Source organism: Stigmatopora argus, chromosome 13 (assembly GCF_051989625.1).
Source record: "Stigmatopora argus isolate UIUO_Sarg chromosome 13, RoL_Sarg_1.0, whole genome shotgun sequence".
Taxonomy (NCBI): domain Eukaryota; kingdom Metazoa; phylum Chordata; class Actinopteri; order Syngnathiformes; family Syngnathidae; genus Stigmatopora; species Stigmatopora argus.
The window spans coordinates 13,935,579-13,962,736 of NC_135399.1; the positions used below are offsets into that span (position 1 = coordinate 13,935,579).

Here is a 27,158-nt window from a genome sequence, read left to right on the forward strand (position 1 = left end):
CCCCAAAAATCAGATGTTTCATCAACAAAATGGTGGTAAACAAAACGGATTTGTCTTATTTTTGCTTTTGTTTGTCACCCCTCAAAATGTTCTTGCCACCCCCTTGCCACTCCATCAATCACTTTTTGTAGTTCCGCCCCTGCGTTTGGCGACCTGGGTTTCGAGTTTTCGCCACGGGTGAATCGTTCTTTTTCCTTGTTCTACGAAAAAACAGTCTGCCTCTTTTTTGGGGAAGGGGGTGAGTATTAGCTTCCTCTGAGAGCTTAATTCCAGATGTGTGTACACAAAGTAATTACGCCATGTGGTATAGTGGCCTATTGTCCGAAGCCCTTGCGCGGGAATTAGCCCAAATGTACTGAATTTCATTTTTACCGCCATGCTCGTACGTCAAGATTTTGGCCGATACGGTTGCAGACTAACGGCCCAAGTCTGGAAAAAACGGTATCATTTTAGTATGTTTGCTAATCAGATTTTGAAAATGTCTTTTTTACTATTCAATTAATGGCCGTGCGACCCTTTTGACTTGGACGTTTTACCCACGAGTCAACGAGAAAGCGACCTAAAAATAGCCCAAAAGATGACATTTTCAATTTTACCTTTTGGATTTATTGTCAAGGCACGTTTATGAACTTGTCCGCTTCTATCCTTCTTTGTACCAGGACATTTTGTGTGTGAGTCCACGTCGTGCAGATCTGCTCCCATCTGAGCCTCGGCACTAACTTGGAGAAGGGGGGCAGGTCAAGTGGCGCGGGGTCACGTGAAAATAGTTTTTATCACATTTCATTCGGCTAATCCTCTTTGAAATGTCACACACAACTATGATCAGACGGAATGCAGACTCGACAGAAAGGCTTTAGCAGGAAGAAAAAAAAAAGGAACACTTTTATATTCACGTGATGTGATTCTCTCATTGAGTGTGTAAGAGTCGGTAAGATGGCGGGCCTCGAAATGACACCTAAGACCACTTCCGGCATCTTGAGGCGAAGCCACCCAGGGAACGCTCAGCTGAAAACAATCCAGCTCAAGCGCTGAAGTCACCCGGTTCAAAGGCCCCCTTTCATCCCCCCGCTGGTTTGTTTGGCCGAGATTTTGCCGGCCGACGTATCGGTGGACGTCAATAGCGCGGAACGATATTAAAACCAACATTTTAAGTCTGGGTCAACACCCTGTCTCCCGCGTGCGGCCGAGGTGCAAAATGTCAAGAATTTCAACGGCAAATATCGAGCAAAGCGAGCGGGGGGGAATTAACTTGGCATTCCATTGGGCTATTAATGCCACTCGCATTAGAAGCACGTTGTTTTCATTTCCAGACATTGCTTTGTGTTGCTGTAATCCGTAAAGATATTGGAAGAACACACAAAAGCTGCTGGCCGTGTCGCTACTAACGGGAAAGAAACTTTTGAAACTTCATTTCGCTTATCCACACAAGGTTCGCGGGGGTGCTGCAGCCTATCCCAACTAACTACGGGCCAGCCAATCGTAGGGCACGCGGAGACAAACAACCAATTGCGTGCATATTTGGGGAAAATTTGAAATGTTTCATTTGCCTAGAATGCATGCGTGTTTTGGGAGGAGTGCCCGGAGAAAACCCACGCATGCAACATGCAAGCTCGGAACTCACAGGGGATTAAAACACACGGTAACTGTTTAAAAATTGAAATAAACGGTTGGCTGTGTCAATACATTTATCGTGTTGAGATGACAAATGATTGCTAAAATGAAATTGTTTGAAATATTGCTATTTGGTGTGTGTGTGTGTGTTTTTTTGCTATATTTTACAGTGTAAAGTCACCAGTGAAAAGTAGATAAAGCAAAATAGCAGCTATCGCTAAGTCTTGCCTTGGATCACTTTCCATTCTCTAGACATTATTAAAACACATACAAAAATAAACTGCTGGGTAGATCTATTATTCATACGCATTTTGACATATTCCAATTTTATATGCAAACATTTAAACGGCTCTGCATTCCACTGAGTTTCACAACGGTGTACAAGCGTCGGCCGATGTATTTAGTCAACATTAAACTCCATTAAGAAGGCTGGAGTTACATTATACACAAAATTACATGACTTTCGCCATGTTCTAAAAAGTCATACGATGGTTTCTGGCCAAAATACATATATCACATATGTTACATTGTTTGTTAAAATTGTCGGGAATAATATTCAAGTCCAGTGTGTTCACTGTTTACTTTTGGTTGTATTCATACAATTATAATCTGCTCGAGTAAAAACACATACATTCCACAAAATAATAATAATATAGGTACCAGCAGCCAGTATTGCAGTATGAATAAATTGTGCAACTGAGTAAAAGTCGAGTGTGTGTGTTTGTGTTTGTGTATGTGTGTGTGTGTGTGTGTGTGCGCGTGTGTGTGTGCGTGCGTGAGTGTGAATGTCACTATATTCTAATATATTCACGATCAGTTTTAAATCATCGGCTACCACTGACGGGAATAGACGTCCAATCCATTTAGACTAGAATGTGTTTCATGAATAAGTTAAGCAAAATGGCTCACATTTTTGATGACTGTTTTTGGTTTTCTTTTTTGATTGCACTTTTATTCAAGAAAAAACAGGCCCCACAAACATGATGTCACACTACCTGCTTCTCCTTTTTTTAAAGACAATTTCAGATAATATTGACATAGCCTAAAGCCCTGATATCAAGTAAAGGCACTGGTTTGTTTGTAAGGCCAAAGTTTCAAATTTAAAACGCTTGCCATCGATAGCAAACGAGCTGTTTGACATTGAAAAGCTTGCGGTTTCTTGTCTTTACCACACACTGTGAATTCACTCAGCTAATTTTAACGTATTTTTCTGTTACGCAGCCAGTCTTGACCAAAACAAGCGTCATATTTTTATCCACCCTGCAGAAGGTGACTCAAAATAATGTAAATGACAGATACTGTATTTTTGGGAATACTAGAAGTCAAGCTAACAAAAGAATACGCAATGAAGAGGGGAAAATATATATATGTATATGTATAAGATGCATTTTTGGGGAGGGCAATTTTTTTTACTAACCAAGAACAAACATGCATTAAAGTATTCATAGCAAAATGGAGAGCAACAGTATAAATAGGCATCTGTAAAGCTAATAGTTTTGCAGATAATTATAGCCTCAAAAAAACAACATAACAGGCTGTCAGAGTGGAATAAAAACAAGAGAATAAGTCTCACTTGAGTATTAGTTGAGGACCCAGCCAAACTATGAAAAAGTGCGACTTATAGTCCAGAAAATACAACCATTCTATTTTCCTAAAGTGTTGCTTGTGGGTCAGGTGGGAACGTCGCAGAGTACACAAGCGGGCCAATTGCTCCGTTTTCCTTTTGCAAATTGCAGGGGGAGCTTGTTTGCTTTTTCATTAACCATCCGGCGAATGGTCACGTCAATGGGGGCTTTTAATACGGCCGCCCTGCGTGAGAGCCATTCTCCCAGGAAGAGGATTATGGGTAGTGAAGAAAATGAATAAATAAATAAAAAGTCTGACTTTACAGTCAGAGCTTACTCAAACAATTCTGTCTTTTTAAATTCAGAATTAATGTATGGTATCACTACGATAGGACTAATTATAATTGAAAGTTTGTAGTTTGTCAACTATTTAGTGGTTTGGGCTTTATAAGAAACATACAGCAAATATATCTATCTATCAACATGTATAAAAAGTTTTGTTTTTACCTGATTCCGATCCGGTGTCCAACAAGTGAAAGATTTCAAGTTGCTTCCTTGGTTTTGTATGATTTTCCGGTGAATCATCATTTTTCCACAGCCATCTTATTGAAGTAAAATGGATCCTGAAAGAAAGTATTTTGGTGAGCAACCAGAGTTTGTTTGCCACTTTAACTTTTTGACATTGATTTTTATCCTTCTCGGTCAGAGTGAATTGAAGTTTTTTGTCGTTTTCGTCATTTTTTTGGTCTTTTAAGGAACATTTGAGTACGGGCCTGACACCCTTATGTCACATTGAAACAGATATTTATCAGCTTTAAACAAAAACAAAAAAAAAGCATACAAAAGCTACAGTAATAAAAAAAAGGCTCAGCCAAAGTTACGCTGCCAGGAAATAATCTCATCATACGACCAACTTCCGTTTAAACAAATCACACAAACAACCCGCAAATCCAAAGTTTTCAATGAGCTCATTAAGACCAAAAAAGAGTGATAAGAGAGATGGCAGCAGTGGAATTTAGAATGGAGCAAGCGTCCCGTCTTTACTTCTCGCCGGCTATGAATTATGCATGTTGCGCCTCCTAATGGAAAACAGATGGACGGCAAAATTCACTTTGACAGTTTGCACTGGGACAAAGATTGTATGCATCACACATGACGATTTAAAATGCACATTTACAGAAAGGATGCAACAAAACTCAAATTACACACGGCCAAATAGAAAAAAATACTAATAAAACAACACTGGCCACCAGGTGACCTTTAGTGGCGACTTAAATGTTAGTGTGTAATAACCAAACGATTCATTTATCATTTTTATAGGTGCGTCATCTTCAAAGCATGATTGGAAAGTCCGCCTCCGGATGAGATTGCTCAAATTTTCCCCAAAATGGTAATAATGGAAGTTGATTTAAAAGCCACATCAGTGTCAAATATTGCTGGATTTGAATTACATCTAAGTATGCACGAATGTCTTTTCCACATTTCGCATTTGGCAACAATTTAACGTCCTGTTTAACATGTTCGGACGCTTATATTTCCATCAATTGTCATTAAAGCTGATCATGTAGGATCTTATTACAGTTACTTACTTTAGATCTGAGAAAACATTAGCCAATTTTAGCTAGAAATATCCCAGATTGTTCACAGGTGACAATTGTTTAAGGAAGCCTTGGTGGAGTTCTTATTATTTCTTTCGCATTATTTTACAACACGCGTCTATCACTTTCCGCTTGATGCGGCATGGTGTTCATAGTTTTGTGGCGGTATTATTTCTCAAGCAGAAATATGACAAAAAGTGGGTTTAAACTATTAGTCGGGCACATTTTGGACATTAAACCATTACCAAAAGTGACAGAAAAGGCTTGATCATAAAATTAGAGCATAATTAGTGGTCCTTTCTCACCTGCCTTGGCCCCGCCCATAAACAGATGATGTCACACCCAGAATGAGCTGCAGATTTTTTCCAGTTTTTTGCCACTAGAGCATTCTGTCAACATGTACTAGCTAGCATATCACTGGAAAGCTAGAAATGATAATCAATTCTGTTTGTGATGTTCATTCATTCATTTTCAACACTGCTTAGCCTCATCAGGATCGCGGGGTGCTGGAGCCTATCCTAGTTGAAATCGGGCAAAAGATGGACTACACCCGAAACTGGTCGCCAGTCAGTCATCGGGCACACAAAAACAGCCAAATAAGAATTTGCATATACAAACACAATGCCATCGAGTGGGAATCAAAGGCACGCAGTGTCTGGTTGTGATGTCACAACCAGAATTGCTGAATAAAATAGTTCCCGGCAGCAAAATGGTGTTCATATTTAAAAAAACAAACAAAAACAAAACAAAACACTAAACACCCTTGGTGCCTTCTAGCACGAGGGAACGCGAGCTGGCTTGATTACTGCTCATCTGTTCGTTCCCCCAAATGTTTTACACGCCTTTGACCGGTAATCAATAGCTCGCACATTTGGCTATCAACGCGCTGTTATCGCTTGTCAGACAGTGCAGGCTAGCATTGACAGAACACATCCACATACGCGGGTGAGCCGTCTCTGTCATCGTTTTCAAGCATGCAATTACATGTGGTAGAAAGGGATTCTTTTTGGGCAAGGACACACTGGTTACATGTGTTGCGTTTTATTTTTAGACATGTTTTTTTCTCTCTTTTTTCCTTTACGCATGTGGCTGAGAACATCTTGCACCTCACAGTGCATTTAATTTCAAGCTGGTGTCTCGTGATTATGTCAACTTCCATTATGTGAAAGTCAAACATTCATTGTACTGGAGCCCTAAATTGGTCGGCAGCCAATCGCAGGTCACAATGAGACAAACAACAAACTATAGCTAGTAAAACTTCAGCATACAATTTGCCTAGAATGCTTGTTTTTGGGATGTGGGAGGAAACTGGAGTAGCCGGAGAAAACCCACATGGGCACGGGGAGACCTTATGAACTCCATTCAATGTCAAAATGTCAACACAATACCCACCACACAACCATTTATTTGTCTGTTTGTTGTTGTTATTTGTGCACTATGTGGTGAAAGCTTTAAATGTCATTATACTTGTATAATGACAATAAAAGCATTCAAATTCAATTTGAATTCAAATATCAAACTAACGTTCATTAAATGTTATTCTATATATTTGCATTGCCACCGGATTGCAAATATTTTCGATCTTAGGTGGCATTCCTGAGTTATTTGTTAATTTTAACAGATATTTTCAAGCATTATCGGTATCAGCCAATAGCATACAGACAGGTAACGGTATAAAGAGCAAGAAAAAGTATAGGTGCAACGCTAAGATTATTATACAGCTTTAAAAAAGGATGACTTTTAAAAAGTAGGCAAAAGATAAAGATTATTTCGTATCATTTGCTGCACATTTTGAAAAATGCACTTTTCCAAACTATGTGCGAGAGGCAAACTCTAGTGTCTTTTGCACCTAAATTGGCTGAAGATCAGTCCAGTGTGTGATGCGTCTCACCCACAACTTTCTTGAAAGTTAAGAGACGTAACACCACAATCGGCGCTTTTAAAACACACAGTACATTTTCTGAAAGTGTTTACACTCGTTTGTACGACGGCAATCCACTCGTGAAAAGGCAATAGTTGTAAAAGACACAACGCCGCTGTTGTCTTTGAAGAGAACAGAGCAGCTAATTAGCCTTATTTACCAGACGCCTCGCAGCGAGGCGTCCCAGCATCCTCGGCGTGACACATCCCGACGAGCGCCATCATTACGGCTTCCCCATCCTCCGCCTCGGAGATGGTGAGCGCTTTTCTGGCAATCAGGTGGGCGCTAAAACACACTTTTGAAGAAAAGGGCAGAGAACCCTACAGCGATGTGTTCAAGGAACTCGTTATTGACGCTTGTGAATCCGCTGGGATGACACATTATGAACAAAATGAACGCGGCGGATGATCAGTATTCTCCTTTTTTTTTCTTTTAAGCTTTTCGTACGTGGGAGACATGGTGATGAGGATCAGGTCAGTTTTTCCAAAGCGTTTTTTTTAAGTCTCTACTCATTGGCTCCCTTATCTAAAATCAAAAGGGTGGGCGTAAAACAAATGACAGAAGTAGCCATTTGGGTAGCAAATTGTGACAGAACAACATTGCTTGATGTCAAATGGTCGAAAGTTCTTTTGCCTCTCGCAGACAAAAAGTTTGTGTGCTCAAATCATTAGCTCACTTTAAATCAGCGCTGAAAATGCTATCATTTACAATAGCATATTGATTAATTGCCCATGTAGTTCAATTTTTTTGCATTTTTAAGTCCTGTTCTAGCTATTTTTGGTACTATAATCTTATCAATTGGCGTGCGACCAATCCTGGGTGTACCTCGACGACTGCCCATAATTGGCTGGGATAGGCTCCGGCACCCCTTGTGAGGATAAGCGTATCGAAAAATAGATTGTTGATTTATTGTGACTGTAATGGGTAAAGCGCTTTGAATTACCTTGTAATAAACTGCACAAATACATTTGTCTAACCTAATAAAAATGGAGTACAACTACTTCTTGACTTAGCCTCGTATATTAACGAGCGCAAAGAACGTTGCCTCCGAGAAAAAAAAAAGCTATCCGTAGGCTGCAGGAAGCCGTTCGTACCTGCTCGCAACACTGTGTAGGTTGCACGCTAAAACTGGGTGAACCCGTGCTCGTCTCGGCGTTGACGCTGGCGGCCAATTAGATGCGTGTATCCAGCGTGAGGCCCCGCTTTGAGGCCAGAGTGCGCTCGTTTGTCCGAGGGGGAAGAAGGCGTGGGTGAAAACACAACATTAGCTCTTGCCGACTACACCGCACGTCAATAAAAAGCGCCGCTAATAACATTGGCTTCAGGTACATACAACTGCCGGTAAAAAAAAAAAAAGTGCAAAAGGTTGTTTTATCTGCTACGAGCCTGGCAATTGCCTCAAAGAAGAGTTAAGGCGTGTGTAAACAGTCCATGCGCTGGTCCGTTGAACCCGACGGCCGAGCGCGCTCTTCCCCGCGGGGACGCAACTGACATCATTCCCATCATTTGCCCGAGCGCGCCAGCAGCCGGCAGGCCTGGGAATGCACGGCGGATGGATGGTGTCATGAAAGAAGACAATTATGAGGCAGAGAGCGAGGTCTCCCTGGGTTACGCTTTTAGTCAGATTATTTGTTTTGTGTACTATTTGAAGTTGAACAGCCCCAAGCTTGTTCTTGCTCTTCTTCTTTCCCCCTCATTTAGCCCTGCTTGCGTGCATTCTTCTCTATCTTTTGCTGGGAATCTACTTTTTTGATGATCTAATTGGCCATTATTGGTTGGTTTCAGGGGCTAACCTGGGTTTATGCATTGCGTTCAAGCAAGTGTACAAAGCCCGCCTTTAGCCTTTGGCACGCAAACTAACTGGATAAATATACTCGACAAATAACGAGCCACCAGGAGGAACGACTTTTCAACTAAATACAATAATGCTCTGAAGCCTACTGTTATTGTATGGAACGGGGGTGTCAATTCAAAAAAATCATTCCTTTCCTGTTATCCTGACGAGGGTCGCGGGGGGTGCTGGAGCCTATTATGACCAAATCTGGGCAGTAGGCGGGGGCATTCTGAATTGATCATTAGCCAATCGCAGGGGACAATGAGACAAACCTATCATAGCTAGGGGCAATTTAGCATGTACCATATTTTCACGACTATAAGGCGCACCACATTATAAGGCGCACCTCAATGAATGACACATTTTAATGTTTTTTCCGTATATAAAGCACACTGGATTATAAGGCGCCCGGTCTATTTTGGAGAAAATTTAAGACTTTTAAGTGCGCCTTATAGCCGTGAAAATGCGGTATATTATACTCTATTATGCTATACTATATTACTCTTCAAACCACTTCCTAAATGTGCGTTGTTATTGATACATTACCAACTATTACCAAAAATATATCTACATTTGTTGCTCATGCTGCTTAGTTGCCTCTTTTTGCGTCAAATAGAAATCTTTAAACAAAGAAAAGATGTGCCAGACTTTTATGAGTGAGCCTTATAGTCGGGAAAAATACGGTATATATGTTTTTGGGATGTGGGAGTACCCAGAGAAAACCCACCAATGATTGAACACTTCTTTTCAGAACTGTGTTGCAGACGTATCAATGTAGAGAAAAAAATGTACAAATAAAAAAATAAAGGGTGATATCAGGCTAGCTAGCTCAATTAATGATGTGGCCTTTCCTTGATCAAATATTTTTGTCTTGCGCTCTACCAAAAGTAGCTTAGCCATCAACTGGCAGATCGCGAGCGACGTATTGATTGAGCACCCCTGCTATAAAAGGTAAGACTTTCAAGAGGGGAATCCATTTTCATCATTGTTACTTGTTTCCACCTCTAACAAAATAGAACTATCAAAACAAACCTTCTTTGGATAAAAGTTTGAAGGTATTGACTGCAGGGCCAGCCAGAAGCTGGGATCTGTGTGTGGCATTTTCTCCGTTGGTTTCTTTAGCGTACTCATAATAAAGAAAGCCTTTGGTAATAAAAACCAAACAATGTCTCTGCAGGGTGTTTGCCTTGTGTGTTTCTCATACAAAGCGAGTGTTAATTATATGCTTGTGCATATGCCTCGTGGCGTGCTTCGGGCCATGCGCGCTACTCTTGGATGAAACCGAGCATGTGCAGCGGCTCCATTAGGATGGGCTTGTTGCGATAATCACAATGGTGTTCCAATCACAAATACATGTGCACAAATTAGCAATTCTTCACAACGGGGATGGGAATCTTAGGTTCCGTGGACCGTACGTACGCCTTCGTACTTGAGGGTTCATTGTAAATGTAAAGTTAATGGGAAAACAAATACTAGAAGGAAAATACAGGGGTGTCCATACTTTTTTCATTAAGAGGCCGCTTGCAGAAAAATATGTCCACTTTTATTCTAAAAGTAGAATCGGAATCAGGCAAAAAAATGATTTTTTTTTTATTAACTAATTGGCTGCCATCAACATCCAATTTGACTGGGAGGGTGAGCAGCGATCATTGGATATATGTCCATATATGTAAATATTATCTTTAAATATGTATACTTGCACTACTGAAACCAACTTTACAGTACAATGACAAAAAAAAACTAATTAGATTTTTTCATACACAAATTTGTTGATGTTAAGCAAAATAGTGAAGTTCTATAGTGTCCTCCATTAATGTCATCATGTTGGATTTTTACATAATGGAGAGGCACTGTTTAAGTGATTAGCTCCATTGAGAATTGAAATTGAGATGTGTAAGAAAATGTAGGCTTTAATTGAAGCTTCTTGTGCAGGCAATATTCAATGATATTTTCATTTTTTGGATGCTCCTGGGTTAAGGAATACACATCCGTGAATCGCGGGGGGGAAAAAATGCTGTAGCGTAGTCTTCGAAAGAAATGCGAGGTTCCTTCCTGCCTAATCAGCTCACCACTGCAATTACATCCCGCCCTCTGTAATCTGTTCTCCAGCTCGTCCCGAGGCCTTCACCAAATGAAGAAATATAACTGGGGAGTGTCCTGCCGGCTCTCATGAAGATTTCTTTGGGCGCCATTCTTTCACACGGCGAACGGCACCACAACCCCCTTACGCCGCAGCGGTCGTGACGGCGATCCGTAATGATAATCCCGTCGGGTTAAAGGCGTCTCGGGCTACCTGTGGCCATCTTTGAACGTAATGGTTCCAATGGCATATTCACAATCAAGACCCGGCCACCACCTTCAACCTCCCTTGACTAATAATGGAACATCCTGTACTTCACATGAGGGCTCACCAATGTGTAAATAATTACTATCACATGGAGGAAAATAATAGGTGGACCCAATTGAAATTCAGTGGCTGGAGGCGATGTGGTAATCATGGATGGGGAGCAGGACAGGGCGGGAGCAGTGGGGGTGTACATGGAAAGGAGAAAAAGGTAATCCCATTGCAGACAAAGAGTTAGGAGTGAATAATGAGCAACTTTGCACAGACTACTTAATGCGCGACACCATTTGTCACTAGCGACTGCGGGTTTTGGCTTTATTTTGTTCAAAACGAACACAATCCAACAGCAACTGCCTACACGCCGGCTTTGCGTTCAAAGCGGAAGAACTGGCGGCCCGGTGATGGATGGGATGCGTTATGCGCTTATTAGCACAACAGCCCATTATCAATGTGCCGGGCCCGTAACGTAATAACGACGGGCTAGCTCGCTGCTAAGTAGGAATTCAGTGACTGCTACTCTGTCTCATCGCTCTCAAATGAGCGCCACAAATCACTTCAGCGGGATGCCGATACCGGTAATGTGACCATTAGCATATGAAAATAGACTATGTGAAGCGTGAGGGGGCATGCCATTCGCAGACTGCCTTCTACACCTTGAGATGATGGTTGAGCTTGGTACTCAAAAAGCTTTTCACCATTAATGTGAGAAATGTCATACAACAGGAGGGAAAACCTCTACTCTTTGGACGGCAGGAAATACGGAAATATCATTCAAAATAGCCCGCACAAGAAACTTGAGTTCACCACTCAGGTTGAACAGTACATGGAGCTAGCAAATCCAAACCTACATAGGAAGGTGCTCGGAATTGAACCCTCGATCTCGGAATAGCGAGGCAGACGTGCTAACCACTCTGGCACCATATACCGTATTTTCACGATTATATGGCGCATCATATTTTAAGCCGCAGTGTCAGTAACAAGTGCTATTTCTGTATTTTACACACACAAAGGACACACCGTTTTTATAGACGCAGCCAGGCATGGCAAAACATACACCAGCTTAAACATACACGCTAAAACACGTTTTTAAAAAGGCAACGGGAGCAAAACCGAGTTTGGTTGTACTTTATTACTGATTTATTTTATTTTATCGTGATAACAATTTTAGTATTGGTCCATATATAAAGCGCACTGGATTATAAGGCGCCCTGTCTATTTTGGAGAACATTTAAGACTTTTATGTGCTCCTTATAGTCGTGAAAATACGGTAGACAAAGAAGTAGAAATTCCATTTTAAAATTTGATCCGATCTCCTCGTTAATAATGAAAGTGCAAGGATTTCAAATTGTGCCTCGCATCCTTTGATTTTTTTCTGAAAGTGGCCCGCAGAGAAAAAAGTTTGGACACCCCTGTGCTAAAAGACGGAAACGAGACGGTGAAAGGGGAATAGTTTGGTCTCCCCATGTGATTATGGATTTGTGTACACGTAAAAACACGCCCATGCGCCTGTGCTCGCGAAAGATGTTTTGTTGCGCACTTTGTTCCATGTCCCTGCCAGAAAATAATTACAGCGACGGGGGAAGGACGACATTTTTTTTTAAAAACGCTTCAGAAGAAGTCAGAGAGGGTAGCAGCGGCGGTAAAAAGACAGTGCCATGCTAATTACGCCGCCTCGTTTCGGACGTCCATCAAAACGCTTCTTATGTTAATAAATGTCGCGATTTTACGTCTTCTTTCGGAACGGCGGTGGGGGGAAAAATGGGTCTCGTTATTGCGCTAGGAGTTGCTGAAAAAGCAGGATGAGTGGAGCCGAGACAATAGTGCCTCTTTTATGAAGATTTATGACACGCATGCCCGCAGACAACACCCCTTTCTTGCTTCACTCAATGCTAGCATTTACATACGGTACGCTCAGACATGCATGCACACTCATTAGATGTGGAGGTGCGCGAGATGACACCAGATGATTTGCACCTCCCTGACAGCAGATCTGAGCGAGATCCCCGTGTAAGAACAGCAATGAAGGCTCCTAATATCTTTGATAGCGTCGTTATGCTAATGATAGGGCCCCGATGCAAAATTCATGAAGTCTTGCCGATACTTACAATACCGTGGGTGCCGAGAAGACGCCGTTATGCTTTTGCCCTAATTGTTTTTCAACAGTTAAATGCGGCTAAATGAGTGCTGCTAGCTTTAGCATGTACCTTGCCGTTAGCTTCTTCTTGCATCCGACATTTGAAATTGTCCTAACATGATTGTAGTAATCTTTTTTTCAAGTGATAGTAAAAAAATATAATGGAAAATGGAGAGTACTTTTATTGCACAATGATTATTTTTATTTTGGCTGTTTTTATTTTTTGTTTTCAATTGGATTATTATTTACACTCTCCAATTACAAACATTCAAAACCATTAAAGTATGCACAATCAATCAAACAATCAAATAGGACATTTTAATTCCTGAAATATTATTATTGTAATCCACTGTAACATTAAAGTTTGAATAGTGGAAATTGAAGTAAAGAAAAATTCTACGCACAGTGAAACTAAACCTCCATATTGTTTTGGATTTGGCCCATGGCCATAAACCCATACCCGATTATCGATTTAAGACAAATAGATAGCAGTAATTAGCAGAAATTGAACGTCTGAGTATATTCTTTTCATCTGATGAGTTATTTGCTGTAAATTATTTTCACCCTTTTACAATGAATTTATTTTAAATTCTTTCACTGTGCACTTTAGGATTCATTACATGGTGCTATGAAATATATCAGTTAGCTATAGCTATCTATCCAATGCTTCTGATTTCACCATACTAGTCATTTCCGCTTTTGACTTTAAAGTACACTTTACATTAATACATTTTTAACAGTGGAAACTAGTCTGGTGCGCTGCGATTGACTAGGATCTAGCTTATCTTAGAACCTAATTAGAACCCCCATATTCTAGACTCCAGATGATGAATAAATGAATGAAATGATTGAAGTCAATACTTACCATTCCTGTTTGCCTCCTCCTCATAAATATTGAAGTCTTAATTTGTCAAACATTTGAGCATCCTCCCCAAAACAGATGACAATGTTGTGATTCTCCCACTGAACATCTAAGGAGAGAAAAATGCAACACAAATCAGGCAGGGGGTCCCACGGCAGAACGTAGTCCATCTCGTCATTTCAAATACTTTCCACATCAAGCTGTCCATCACCGACCGTTATGAGTTTGGACTCGATGACGCTACGGTGTGTGAATTCTTACTTGTCGTTTGTGTCTCTCACGCACATTTTCGTGCGTCAGGAGAAAGTCCGGGTCTATTGGAGATGGCACGGCTAAGCGGTACTGTCAGTTAATCGGGAGGCTTTTTGATTCGTCTTGAAATTGGTGCTCAATTCAGATTAACCCGCGCTTCGACGCAGGTACGAGAACGTGTCGTGATTAGACGAATGGTGGATGCACGCAGATCTGGAGAACAATTAGCCCGTAAGTGAACTCCAGTGACGGCGTTGTCAGCTTGGACGTGTTTAAATTTACAGCAGCCGATGTCGCTCGGGTCAAAGACGAGCGTTACCGAGGAGGCCGGCTTCTCTGATTAAACCGCTGTCATTGCAAATGAGCTTTTAAACAAAGGCTAACAAATGTAAATGCGTAATTAGCGTGGTGGGTATGAACGGTAAAGGAAAGTCGGATGGCTGTCAAGTCTGATCAGGATTCATTTAAACAACACTAGGCCTACTGGCCTGCTGATTTTTTTCTTTCCTTTTATACTATTCTATTAGTGAAAAAAAGTGTTTCCCAATCAGTTTTGATCATATTTATCGTCACATAATACACATTAACGTGACTATATTGTACAGTTCATTTATAAATGAAATTTTAACACAATTAACTGTGATTTTGTGACACTATGCATATTGTGAAATAAATTGGATTTCATATGTCTCTATGGAATTTAATATTCTCTATTTACTGCAATTAATAGTTTGGAAAATAAAATAAAATATTACCAGTGCAGTTGTTCAGGCTAGAAACAGTTAACTGTGAAGAGTTGTGATTTACATGCTGTCCCTAAACGCACCGAGTGATTGGAGAGAAATGTTTGGTTAGGCTGTTGTTATGCTAGGCGAGGCCTCATGAAATGAAGTTGGCGTTTTCCTTGTAAACACTACAATATGTATATATTTTTTTCCTACTTTCTCGTTTTTCCGTATGATACTTCACCGATCGCCGTGCCCGTTCAAAAAGATGGAAAATCCCATGCAGAATACATGCAAATCGAATTGACAGGTAAGATAGTACTGTTTCATAATAAACACACAGACACACACACACACACACACACACATTTCGGGATTTGTAAACACATTTGACACTAAACACAATCGTCAAAAGTTTGTGTGAATTGTATATAGTGGATGTATAGTTTTCATTTGAAATCCGTGCTTACCAGTGCGTGTCTGAGACACATCTGCTGCGCTCATTTACTGCACTTGAGAAACACGCAAACATTTCCAGCCAATCAGATGCCTTCCTTACAGGAAATCGCAGGTGCCGAGGTGCCATGCTACGTCACTGCAGTGCGGCCTGAGGGTAAGTCATTTTTTGTATTATTACTCTTATGAATTGTGTGATGTGCATGTTGGTCATCTTGAACACAAACTTTAACCCAATAGAACACCCACATGCCATTTTCCCCTCCTCAAAAGTATAAGCCAAGTAACAAAATATGCAATCTTGGGATTGATCATCTCTTGTAAAACTACATTTGCCATGCACTGATTTTGCAAGGTATCACCTAGTTTGGATCTGATGTCTGTTAAAAAGCAATAGAAAAATTATAGTGTTTTTGTTACTATATGTGTGTCGATTCAAAGGCTAGTATATGAATATCGGCTCATCTGCTATCAAAGCCGTTGTCGTAATATTTTAGCCGTGGAGAGTGGACACAGGGAATTAGCAATGATGAAGTGACAAGGATGTCTGTCAATTGGACGTTTGATGCTGGCTCACAGTGAATTAGAGGCGGCTAGCTGCGGAAAACAAACAGCCTTTGAAGCCCATTATTATGTGACATGCTGCATTCACTGGCGGAAGTGGTGAATTAATGAGACAGTAACACACAAACCCTCCCCATTTCCCTTTAAGCAGATCCAAAACTTCGACACAAAGAATTAGCATACGTGACTGAGATGCCATGCATCTGGGCCAGCAGTATTATTTTTTTCTTAGCATAACTTTCACACTATAAAGCAGAAGGTGCCAGATAAACATTTGTATAAGCCAAAAATATATATACTTTACATTACGTGGCAGATCATAAATCAGTTTAATCCCAGCAATGCATTTTTGTTGACTCCTAGTTGGTCCAGTGCCTTCTATTTTAACTTGGCAAATCTGTAATAATCAATTGCTTTAATTACAATTCTGAGGTCAAACTTTAATTTGGATGACAAAGCCAAGAGCTTCTTTTTTTCTTAATTTATCCTGAAGGTGTTTTATTGGATTGAGGTCATGTCTTTGCAAAGGACAGTTACGTTAATCTACAAAGTCATTTTGGAACAGGAACATCTTTATATTATTCCTCCAAAGCTGGGAGCATTGATTTGTCCAAAACAATGACTTAATAACATGAATGTGGCATAAGCAAAAGGTCACCAGTGGTTAATAAAGATCCGTAAAGAAAAGCACATTTCCTTATTGATTATCTTAACTTGCATAGCCTAGTTTGGCTATTGTATTCTATCATCATTGACATTTGATCTTCACAACATCATTAATTATCGTTGTGATTGGTTCCTACCATATTTAACATGGCCTATATTAGCTATTCAATTCTACCATAATTGACGTGATGCTCACAAAAGAAATAAAGTTGCGTTTAGATTGTGCCATATTTACTAGCTACTAACTAACAGAGACCAGTTTTGCTATTCTATTTGATCATGATCGACATTTGTCGCTCAGAAAATCATTGATTTTGACTCGTATCATGTCACAGTTACGAAAACGCTTTACGCTTTCCCTCTAGTCAACTCGTACAATGTCACAAATGGCTCCCGTCTGGACTACCACGCTCGAATTCGCTATCAGTTTGACCTAGAGGGGGTCCGGCCACACCTGTACGCCATTTCACTCCGGCGGTTCCCACCCCTGGCGAGCCGGAAAGCTGAGTGACAGCTGCACTTCAAAGCCTCTCCAACGCTACGTCCGTTTAAAGAGGCGAAAGAGACGTAGAGAGTGGGCGAGAAAGAAAGAAAGAAAGAAAGAGTCGGAGAGAATACGTTGTGTTCACAGGGGCCAATTTGGGATGATTGGCCTTGAAACGCAAGCTTCCCCGTGTTCCTTTCAAGTGACCCGTAGCCCGCCAGTGTAGTGTAAAATTATCCCGGCCGTGTTTGTGTTGTGTCAGATGTGGTGACTGCCAGAAACTCCTCGTAATTGTCTAAGTGCTCCGGCGTGTCAGAGCTGTCCGTCAGCGCTCCCAAACTTCAGCTTCTCAAAATATTTTCCCTGAATGGCGGCGGACAAACTACTTTCACTGATGGAGTTGTCACTTTGGTGCTTTTGCGAGGAAAAATATTTGAGCTCGCTCGCCGAGAACACACACACAGACACAAAGCGACTGACATGTGTTCCCGCTTTTTGGGCGAAGGGAAAATGAGAGCGGCGGCGTACGTGTTCGCTCTTTTTTTGTTCTTTGATACTTTTACAAATTCAAGACTATGAGCTTTTCTTGTCACATCTCATTGAAGTCGATGTTAACCTGAATGTGACACTGTGAAAATACATTCCTCGCTAAGTCTGCTCTTTAAGATCGGACACGCATACGCTTTTTTCTCTCATGTGCGCACTTAAAATGGAAAGTATCGAGCGACGATCATGAAAAGACCGAGTGTGAAGTTTCATTTCGATTTGGGAAGACGCTTAGCGTCAAGTTAGCGTGCACGCGAGAGGCACACGTGCTGGTTGTAGGCAAGAATCGCAGCTTAAAAGGACGGCAAGTCGGGTATATTTGATAGCTCTTGAGAATAGTTTTTAGCTAAAAAAAAATTCAGCTTCTTTACAAGTTGAAGTCATTTTTTTTACCTGATTCTAATCCTCAGTTTAACAAATCTTATTTCTTTTCTTTTCTTCTGAAAGCAGCCCTCGAAGAGAAAAGTTTCGACACCCCCGGTCTGCAAACAGCCATCGTGATGTCCTCCGAGGGGGGCAGAAAAATCATTCCTTAAATGAAAAGGTGTCAAATATGTTTGCAAATGTACTAAAAGGTTATTGTTGTTACACTCGGACAAGCACTTATATCGCAATCAATGTTAACTTTGTTACTAGGGAAATTTACAGCCTCTCCGGGGTGAGCGCCGCGCGGTGATTCGATTGGTGTGTTTTCACAAAGTGCAGCTCCGGACTGATTTATAACGCCGCAGAAGGAAAAAAATAACATTGCAGAGCTGAGAAGGAGGCATAAATAACAAGTCTATATTTTTCTTTGAGGGCGTGACACACCAAGATTATGTATTGTTAGTGTTAGAGCAGCAGGGGGGGGGGCATCAAGGGCCAAGTGCGCTAATATGAATAAATGACATATGACTCCATTGACGACGACCTGCGGCGGTTTCGGGCTGCTGCGAGCTCAGATTGCTTCCTCTCGTTTGACACTTTGCTTTTTTTACAGCAAAGAACCGTAATGGTTCAAAGGGATCATGGCGGATCTACCAGGGTGGCACAAAGTGGCAACTGCCACCCTAAAAACCGGCTTGCAACCCCACATGCCACCCAACATGGCAACAAGGTAAAAAATTAACTCCAATCAATTTGACATTTACGAGTGCAAAAATCCAATATGCTAAATCTGCCTTATATTAACACCACGGTTGTGACAGTTAATCCATGAGGAACAATATAATGTTCCTATGCTGATATCAGAGCTGCCAACTTCTCCGGAATATCCGGTGTTTACTAAATTCCCGGACTCCTGACAACCTCCCTAAACTCCGGAAATCCCCCAAAAAGTCACTTAATTAGTCTTTTGTTTTGAAACAAATCCTATCATTTTCGGGGTTGTTCTAAAGGAAGTACGAGTACACAGCACTAGTAAGTTTATTGGTTCGTATTCGACCAAATATTCCATGTTGAAGCCGTCTCCAAAAGGACCGACATTTGCACTCATGCAAGTGCTGGTTAGGAACCAGCTGAGTTAATGTTGTGCAAATTTGAATTTGCCAATAAATGATCAAAAATGATACTTTGTTCACTTTTTATTCTCATTTTCATTATGCTGTACTTTTTCAATAGTTTGCAAAAATATGATATTTCACTTAATATAAAAACATGATTATAACATCTTGATTTAAATTGTCCTATGTTATTTTTTTATCGATTTTGCGCAAATCGCATTCACTCCCGTTGAAAACATAAAACATACTCCCGAAAAGGGGTCGACAGAGGTTGGCAGCTCTGTTATATACCCAAACATATCTTGTTTCATACATTAAGATTATCTTTTTTTTACTGGTAAATATTGTACTATGGATGTATTATACTGGCTTGAAATATTTGCCACCCCATCCAAAAGTTCCCGCCCCCTTCTCGCCCCCCCATGAATATTTTTGCTCGATCCGCCCCTGAAAGGAATCATTTAAGAACGAGCAAAAAGACAAATAAAGACAGCAAAGGAGCGTCGCAGTTACTCGCCTCGGAAGGCATCGCCGTTTGTCTCCAGCTAGTTTGCTTTATCTAATAAAGTGTCTTTGGATTAAGACGGATACTTCAAACGCTGCACCGTCCCTGCAATCGCAGAAGAGGGAGGCGCAACTCATACACACCTCGCTCAATTTATTATTAATAAGTACATCAGTGGGGGAAACCATATCCCGGGGACCCCAAACACCCGCCTAGCATCGCATTCATCAAAGCGTATCACAATACTCGGGATACACGGGCTCCAATAACGTATAATTGACAGGAGACGTCTGTGGTCGTGGCTGATGGTTATATAATGATATCAATATCATTTTACACTTCACACCAGATGAATGTTGGGGGGGCATGTACGCCATTTTTTTTTCCGATGCTGTGAAGTGGCCCGTTAACGAGAGAGTGGGCCGTGCTGGGGTGATGGAAATGTTAATTCAGTGCTTCGCCTGTGTAGGAAGGATAACAAATTATATATATAAAAAAGACGTGCGAGTACTATGTATGATATTACTTAGTAGACTGAAAGGCCGTAATTTTACACGGCAAATGACGGTAGGTTACATGTATTGAAAGTTTAATGTAATGGCGAAAAAAAGGATGAGAGTATAATGTAACCATTCAAAATGTTGTATCAGTTGGTGTAGTTTTAGCATTATCACAATAAAGGGCAAGGATATTGTTGATACTTCATTGTACATCTTGATCTTTAATCCCTCCCCCTTGTCAAATTAGTGTCTGTAAAGTCAAAATTTACCCTTTTGACATGCCAGAATTAACTATATATTTTAGATTCTTGGGTGCGCGCTTATCATTTATGTACATATTTTAAAATAACTTGTGCTTAGCCCAGGTTCTCTCAAAGAAACTACCATATTTTGACGTTTAATATACTCAGGTATATTAAACGATTTTTGCTTTTTTGAGCCTCCCGTTTGTGCGCCATCTAATATACCCCTGCCGTTCAATATACCCGTGTATATTAAACGGGAACTCAGCTTTTTTGGCAAGATTTGTATGGTGTTCATGGGGGCATAATTATAGATACTTAAGTTCATTAAAATTCCAAGTCAGACTTTATTCAGCAGTAAGTAATTTTAACCTGAGCAGTAAGTAGTTTTAGTCTGCAAAACGTTGATGCATCCCATCACGGCATAAAGACTGCGTAGTGGATCGTACCTTCCCGTTTGTGCGCCATTTAATATACCCGTGCCGTTTAATATACCCGGGTATATTAAATGGGGGGTATATTAAACAGCAAAATACGGTACCATATTTTCCGGACTATAAATTGGAGTTTTTATCATACATTGGCTGAATCTGTGAAAAATGCGAAATACTGACAATTTCCTACATTGATTTCAACATTCTGTGGGACTAGCTCCATCTAGTGTCAAACTGGGAAGCGCTATAGACTGTAAGCCGAACTTAAGCTTCTTGTGTGGGCAATGTAAAGAAACACAACAATTAAGCTTTATAGTGCATCCCAACATTTTGGATTTTTTTTACATATAACAAACAGTTGATGGATAAAATCCATCCATTCTTTACAGTGACACCGTCAATGGTCGCAACACAAAGTACCGGTATTAGCGATAACGACCGTCCCCGCGTCAGGGAATTCGTGTTCGGCATGACAGATGGGCCACGATCATGCAACGCCGCTCCTTCCTTCCTGCACCGCCTCCACACGGTGTTGTGTTTCCATCAGACAGGGATCGTGACTGACACATGTAGCTATCGAAGCCACATCTGCGGCTAGGAACTCAATCGATACCGCCGAGCCTTGGACAAGCTATAAAAAATGTTAGAACGCACTTAGAGGAAAGGCGTCCCATCTGTTCCCGGCCCCTCCCGCTCGTCATATGTCAAGCCGCATGGCTAACGTCCAGCGTGTTGCGTTTTACCATCACACGCCTCTGGTCGACGTTTCGCGGCTCCTCGGGGGACCGCCATTGCGGCCCCTCAAGTGGAAGCTCTTCACAACGGCACTTCATTAACGAGCCCCATGCAACAAAATGAAGTGCACGATTGATTAGCTTTTTTTTAATCGTTCTTTTTGTGCCACCCGCTTTTTTAATTCGGCTCCAAATCTGCTTTTAATTTTATGTAAGTCGAAGAGCAAATTAATGGCAGGTGGGGGAGAGTTATTTTCCACTTAAAAATGGAAGGGAAGAGAAAAGAGAATTAGCGATTTGACCCGTCGGGCGTTTAAAGAAGACTTATCGGATCGTGAATAATCGGTGGCACTTTTCAGGTGAACGAGACTTGAGTGCCTTGAAGCGCCCACATAATGCTTGCATCATTAGTCGGGTATTTGCAATGGGTGTCAGAGTGTTGTCTTAGACTTGATCTATTACATATTTTCATCCTTAAAGGATGTTTTTTGATGGGTGTAATGTTTTGACAGTGAAAAGAAAAAATGCACAAGATGAATCTTGTTACAGCAGCTCAGACACATTTTATTTTAATAATAAGGCATTTGAGGCATGCATTTGAAACCGAACCCCGCGGAACTGATATTTCTTGTCCAAATAAGCTTTGTTTGTTGCTGAAATGTGACATTTTCCTTTTTTATTTTGGGCGATACGTCGTTAGCGTGACGTTTTCAGCAACATTCTATTTATGTTATCGTCAGTCGATCCGTTCGTGCAATTGAGATTTAATTCTTTGTATAACCCGTTTAGATGATTTCCTAGGTGGTATGTTCCATTTCCCACTCTAAAGTTATCATTTGAGGTTTCTGTTTTGAAATAACCCATGTCTTAATATTATTCTCGTGATAGTAGGTCTTTTCTCTCGGAATATTTCAACTTTTTATCATGTAGGATTGCAATGTACGACTTTATTCTTGTAATATGGTGACTGTGATCTCGTAATCTCGCTTTATTCTCATAGCCCTATTTTTATTTTCTTTGTTTATCCTTTTTTTGAGTGGATGTTGAGGTCATTGAAATTTGATTGGCATATTCCTCTAACGTCTTAATTTCTAAGCGATAAAAAAAACGTACGGAGGCAATGCGGCACATATTTACTCACATTGGGTGCACATAAAACTAAAAGACTGTCAGGAGCAGCTCATTTGTCCCTGCTGGCTTGCCGTTGGGTTCGAGCCGCTGCGAGTGATTCATGATTACTTCCTGATGTGTGTATTTAAGCACCACGGAAGTGGTAGTCCTTGTCGGAATCGTACTGTGCGATACTGCATACATCGCTGCAAAGGTACTGTTCTCCATGCTCCGGTTTTGTTTCGTTTTGGGATGTACAAGTCCTTGTTATTTTGTAAGGCTTCCTGAGTTTTTAAAAGTTATTATCATGAGCACAGTTCATCTCGTCCGCTCCTGCTTCCCTGCTACTGGGTCCAAATCCCTCCGATCGCGCCACGACGTCTCGGCGTGATCGTAACAAAGACATTTTGTGCACAAAATGTGCCCAATCAGTATGCACTAGTTTCAAGATTCTGTAGATGTCGCTGTATGACGCTGACAGCTTGACTGTCTGGGTACATTGCTTGCTGACGCGCTATATTTATATAGTGAAAAGGGCGTATGTGTGTGCGTATATCATGCTTAAAGCATGACAATATTAGCAGTCGACAATGACGTTTTCGTCTGTTAGTGACCGAGACGATCCGGATTAGAGCCAAAATGGGTAAAACGAGATGGTTTTACAAAAAATGGACAAAATGTACAAACGTACAAAAGCTGTTATACGGCCTACACAATTTGAAATGATCAAAAAATGGGAAAATGTAGAAGTTGCCAGGTATGCATTTTCAGGGGGGCTTTCTAGCTACTACACTTTCCCCTCGGGCACCTAGTCACCCAGGCCTAGTTTGCCCTGCATGCGAATTCAAGAGAGTCCGGTAGGGCCTGAAATTTGAACTCCCAACCTCAGACCTGTGAGACGATTGAACAAACTACTTATCTTCCGCGGCGCCATCCATTACCGCGCAGCCATTTCCATAATGCTGCGTCTGGATGAATTCAACATTCGCATCTCCGCGATGAACTCCGCCAGACGGGAGCAGATCCCGCGTCCCAATACTTACCTCTGCGACTACACTTAGCTTCTAAACAATCTCCTGTTTAATCGTCTCCTTTTAAAAAAAAAGTCTGAATAAAATTACACGTGTACAAAAGAGCCTCGCCAACAATAACATTAACGTTTGACACGCGTCGTGTCAAAAAAAAGGAGGGAAAAAAGTCTATCACAGCGAGAGGCGACCTTTGAAGAGCGCTGATGCGAAGGCTTCAAACGGCGTCGCACCAAAGAATAACCTCTGACACCCAAACAAACAAACATAAGGCACATTTAAATAGCACACGCTGGAAAAGAGAGCAGCGACGTGTCTATTACACGTGATTAAAGCGTGATGGCTGGTGTCCGATCCGCTTTGCCGCCTACCTGCTCGGCGTGTTAGCTGATTTACGGCCGCCTCGTTTTCATTCCCGCCCCGCTGAGCGACGGGTTGAAAACTCCTGAAGAAATATAACGCTTTGCTGACAAAATACAGCGACAGACGCGGCGCAGTCGGGGTGTTTAGCGGGAGACGAGGCGAGGTTGAAAGCGTCGTCATTTGATCTCGGATGGGGCCAAACGACGTTTATAGCCGACTTTCAATTAAAGGCGAAATGACGCTCGGCTGTAAAATTTATTGAACAACTTTTACGGGCTTCTCGTCTGCGAAACATGTGGCGCGCAAATGAAATGTTTGCTTCGACAGACGAGCAGGTAATTTGACGCCGGGGGACTTTTTCATTAACCCCCGAGTTCAAACTCCTGCTGTTTTCTTTTTGTTTTTTTGCAGGCGCAACAATTTGACGTCGACGGATGAATCTAAATAACATTTCCGCTTCTCCGCAACCTATTTTCCCCCTTTTTGTGAAAGAGACGCCTCTCGAGCTGTGCTGTAGCATCCCCAGGCGTTATCATTTGCCGCATGATTATTTCAAAAGCTTCCACAACACAACCGCCTCTGATGTAAACCTCATGCATATGGAAGGTGTTTTTTTTTTTTTTTTCCGGAGTAGGCGGCGACCCTTTTCGCGGAATAAAACAAGCTATCACGCGGCTAATGAGGGGCCGGGCGCCGGATGGACGACACGTTTTTAATTAGCCCAGGGGTGTTCAAACTTTTGCGTTCGCTTTCAGAAAATTCAAAGGCTGCGAGGACCAACTTCAAATCTTTACTCTTTCGTTTGTTGAACTCGCGATCGGAATTACCGTGTTTTCTCGCTTATACGGTAAAAATAAGTGTCTGAATCGAGGCTACGCTTATATTTGCACAAATTAGGATTGACTTACACGAAACTGCAAGGTGACAAAGACGAAATGCTATAACGTAGGATACAGGCCGATTCAGTCATTTCTTTCAAAATAGAGAATAAATAAAATAAAACCCTTAACAAGATTTATTTTGACGTCTATGGATGAAATTCAACGAATCAGGGGGCGGCTTATACGAGAGAAATTGTAAAATTCGACGATTTTAAGGCAATTTTAAGGGTACGGCTTATACGCGGATGCGGCTAATATGCGAGAAAATACAGTTGGTGACAAAAATTGAGTTATTTTGAACTATTAACTCATCGGTAGCGATTGTTGAAATCCTTACTCTTTCATTTGTTTAAAAATTTGAGGATATTGCAAAATATCAATATTTATATTCATACTACTGAAGCAAACATTCCAGAAAAAGCGAAAAATGTTCAGTGAAAACAAAAAAGTCAAGAAAATGCCAATGAACATAGCTCTATTTTAATAGATTATGATAACAATTAAAATTTGTATTCATGTTAAACAAAACACTGACATTTTCCACTTTGCCGCATTGATTTCAACACATCAGGTTTTGACCCCTCGGCTAATGGAGCGGCATTAAGTGACTAATAAAACCGACAAGTGCAACAGAATGTAGGCTGAACTCAAGCTTTTAGTGTGGGCCGTAGTCAGTATATTTTCCTCGTTTGCTGCAACACCGATAAAAATCGTATTGTTTGGACACCCCTGAATTGGCTGGCTAACATGATTGTTTTTATTTAGATGGGAGAACCTCGCAGCAGATTTACCTCCCTCCCTCCCCACGTGGACTATAAATAAAAATTGTCATCGTAAGATAATCAAATTACGAGGCGTCATTTGGGCGAGGTTGTCACTTCCACCTTAAATAGAATCCCCAGAGGTCCTCACGTCTCTCGACTCGCTTCTCCAGATGAAGCACAAACGGCACCGGCGGAATTTTCAGGCGAGAAGAAGCCTTTCAGCACATTAGCTTTTTGCTGCAGAGGACACAAAGCAGACAACTGCTAGGTAGGCAGCCGAGGGGAGGGAATAAAGAGGCCTCCGCCGTTCAGCGCGCTCGTAATAATAGAGACGTCTGGCACGTCTGGAAAGGAATTCTAGCGCTCCCAGAAATCAGCCCCCAAAGTGCAACAATGTCCCCAATAACACGAGTCCGAGGTCACCTCCCAAAGTTTGGAAAGAACCCGAACGAAGCTGGCAATGGTCACAAACGATACCGAAGCGTCGTAATCTCAAACAAGGCCAGAAATGACGTTTTAATAATATATGAGCGATAAGAGTTCCCCCAAAAAATCGGGTTGAACACAAACAAATGTCGTACAGTTGAAAAAAGTCCTTGTAACTAATCTGATCATGAATCAGTTGATTTTTGTCAATATGCGTTAACCCAGTGTCTGTAAGTCAGTCAGTATACAGACATTGCGATATTGCAATATTTTTTTCCATTTTATTTGTTTTTTCTTCCTGGAGTTGATGTTGTTGATGTGTGGGTTTTCTCCAGGTTTTTTGCCACATTTCAAAAACCTGCAGGGTAGCCTGATTAAACACTCTAAATCACATGTGTCAAAGTGCGGCTCGAGCACCCCCGTGAAGATATGCAATATGGAAAATGAATTCAATTTGACAAGCTTCTTATTAACACTTTTTTTGCGAGTCAAACTCTAATGCCTTCCATTTTCATGACTTAGCAACATAAAACGGTGAGTTTGAAAACAGTTAAAGTGACATGCAGTCAGCCTCTTTGCATTTAGTTGTATGCTCAAAAACACACCAAATACTAACAATCTGTCTAAATAGGAGTGACTTAGCAATTTGTAGCATAATCTCTGCTCTTGGCTTTTTCATCATCATGTTCTCTAGCTATTGCGTTCTCCTTGCATCTCCCCCGCGAATGTGACTAATCATCCAACTTGGCATCGGGCCGCTTCCCTCTCATTCCCTCCCTCCTTGCGCCCCCCCCCCCAAACCTCCCTTCCTCCCTCATGTCTTCCCCCCACTTGCATTGCTCTCCACTCCTGCACTGTCAGTGATTTTTCATCGCCCTTGTTGGGCCCATTTTATGCATTGTTTCCCTGATGCAGTGATTGATGTCCAGGAGGGCCCGCTAATCTCGGGGAACGAGAGGCCGGATGGCGGCCCTCCTGACGCTGACACGTGTCGGCACGGTTGCGCGCCCCCCGCCCCATCCTCCTCCTCCTCCCCATCCCCGTCCGCCCCCTCCTCCAGTTTGGCTGCGGTCACTGCTGAGCTCGCTCACTCGGCTCACCCCTCATTTCCATTTCAATCTCAACCTC

At 41.5% G+C, this 27,158-nt stretch overlaps 1 protein-coding gene and 1 long non-coding RNA gene across 2 annotated transcripts in view; one reads left to right on the forward strand and one right to left on the reverse strand.

Moving 5' to 3' along the window:
- ppp2r3b (protein phosphatase 2, regulatory subunit B'', beta) overlaps window positions 1-15,367 on the reverse strand; it is a 90,608-nt gene extending 75,241 nt beyond the window's left edge. The window contains exons 1-3 of the mRNA XM_077616829.1: window positions 15,317-15,367; window positions 13,873-13,978; window positions 3,684-3,799 (exon numbers count right to left, since the gene is read on the reverse strand). The gene's annotated coding sequence lies outside the window, so the exon portion shown is untranslated. The remainder of the gene's footprint in view (window positions 1-3,683; window positions 3,800-13,872; window positions 13,979-15,316) is intronic.
- The window catches only part of LOC144086753 (uncharacterized), a 64,583-nt gene continuing 52,392 nt past the window's right edge, over window positions 14,968-27,158 (forward strand). The window contains exons 1-4 of the long non-coding RNA XR_013304569.1: window positions 14,968-15,156; window positions 15,408-15,459; window positions 18,013-18,106; window positions 18,542-18,658. This is a non-coding gene — a long non-coding RNA (uncharacterized LOC144086753). The remainder of the gene's footprint in view (window positions 15,157-15,407; window positions 15,460-18,012; window positions 18,107-18,541; window positions 18,659-27,158) is intronic.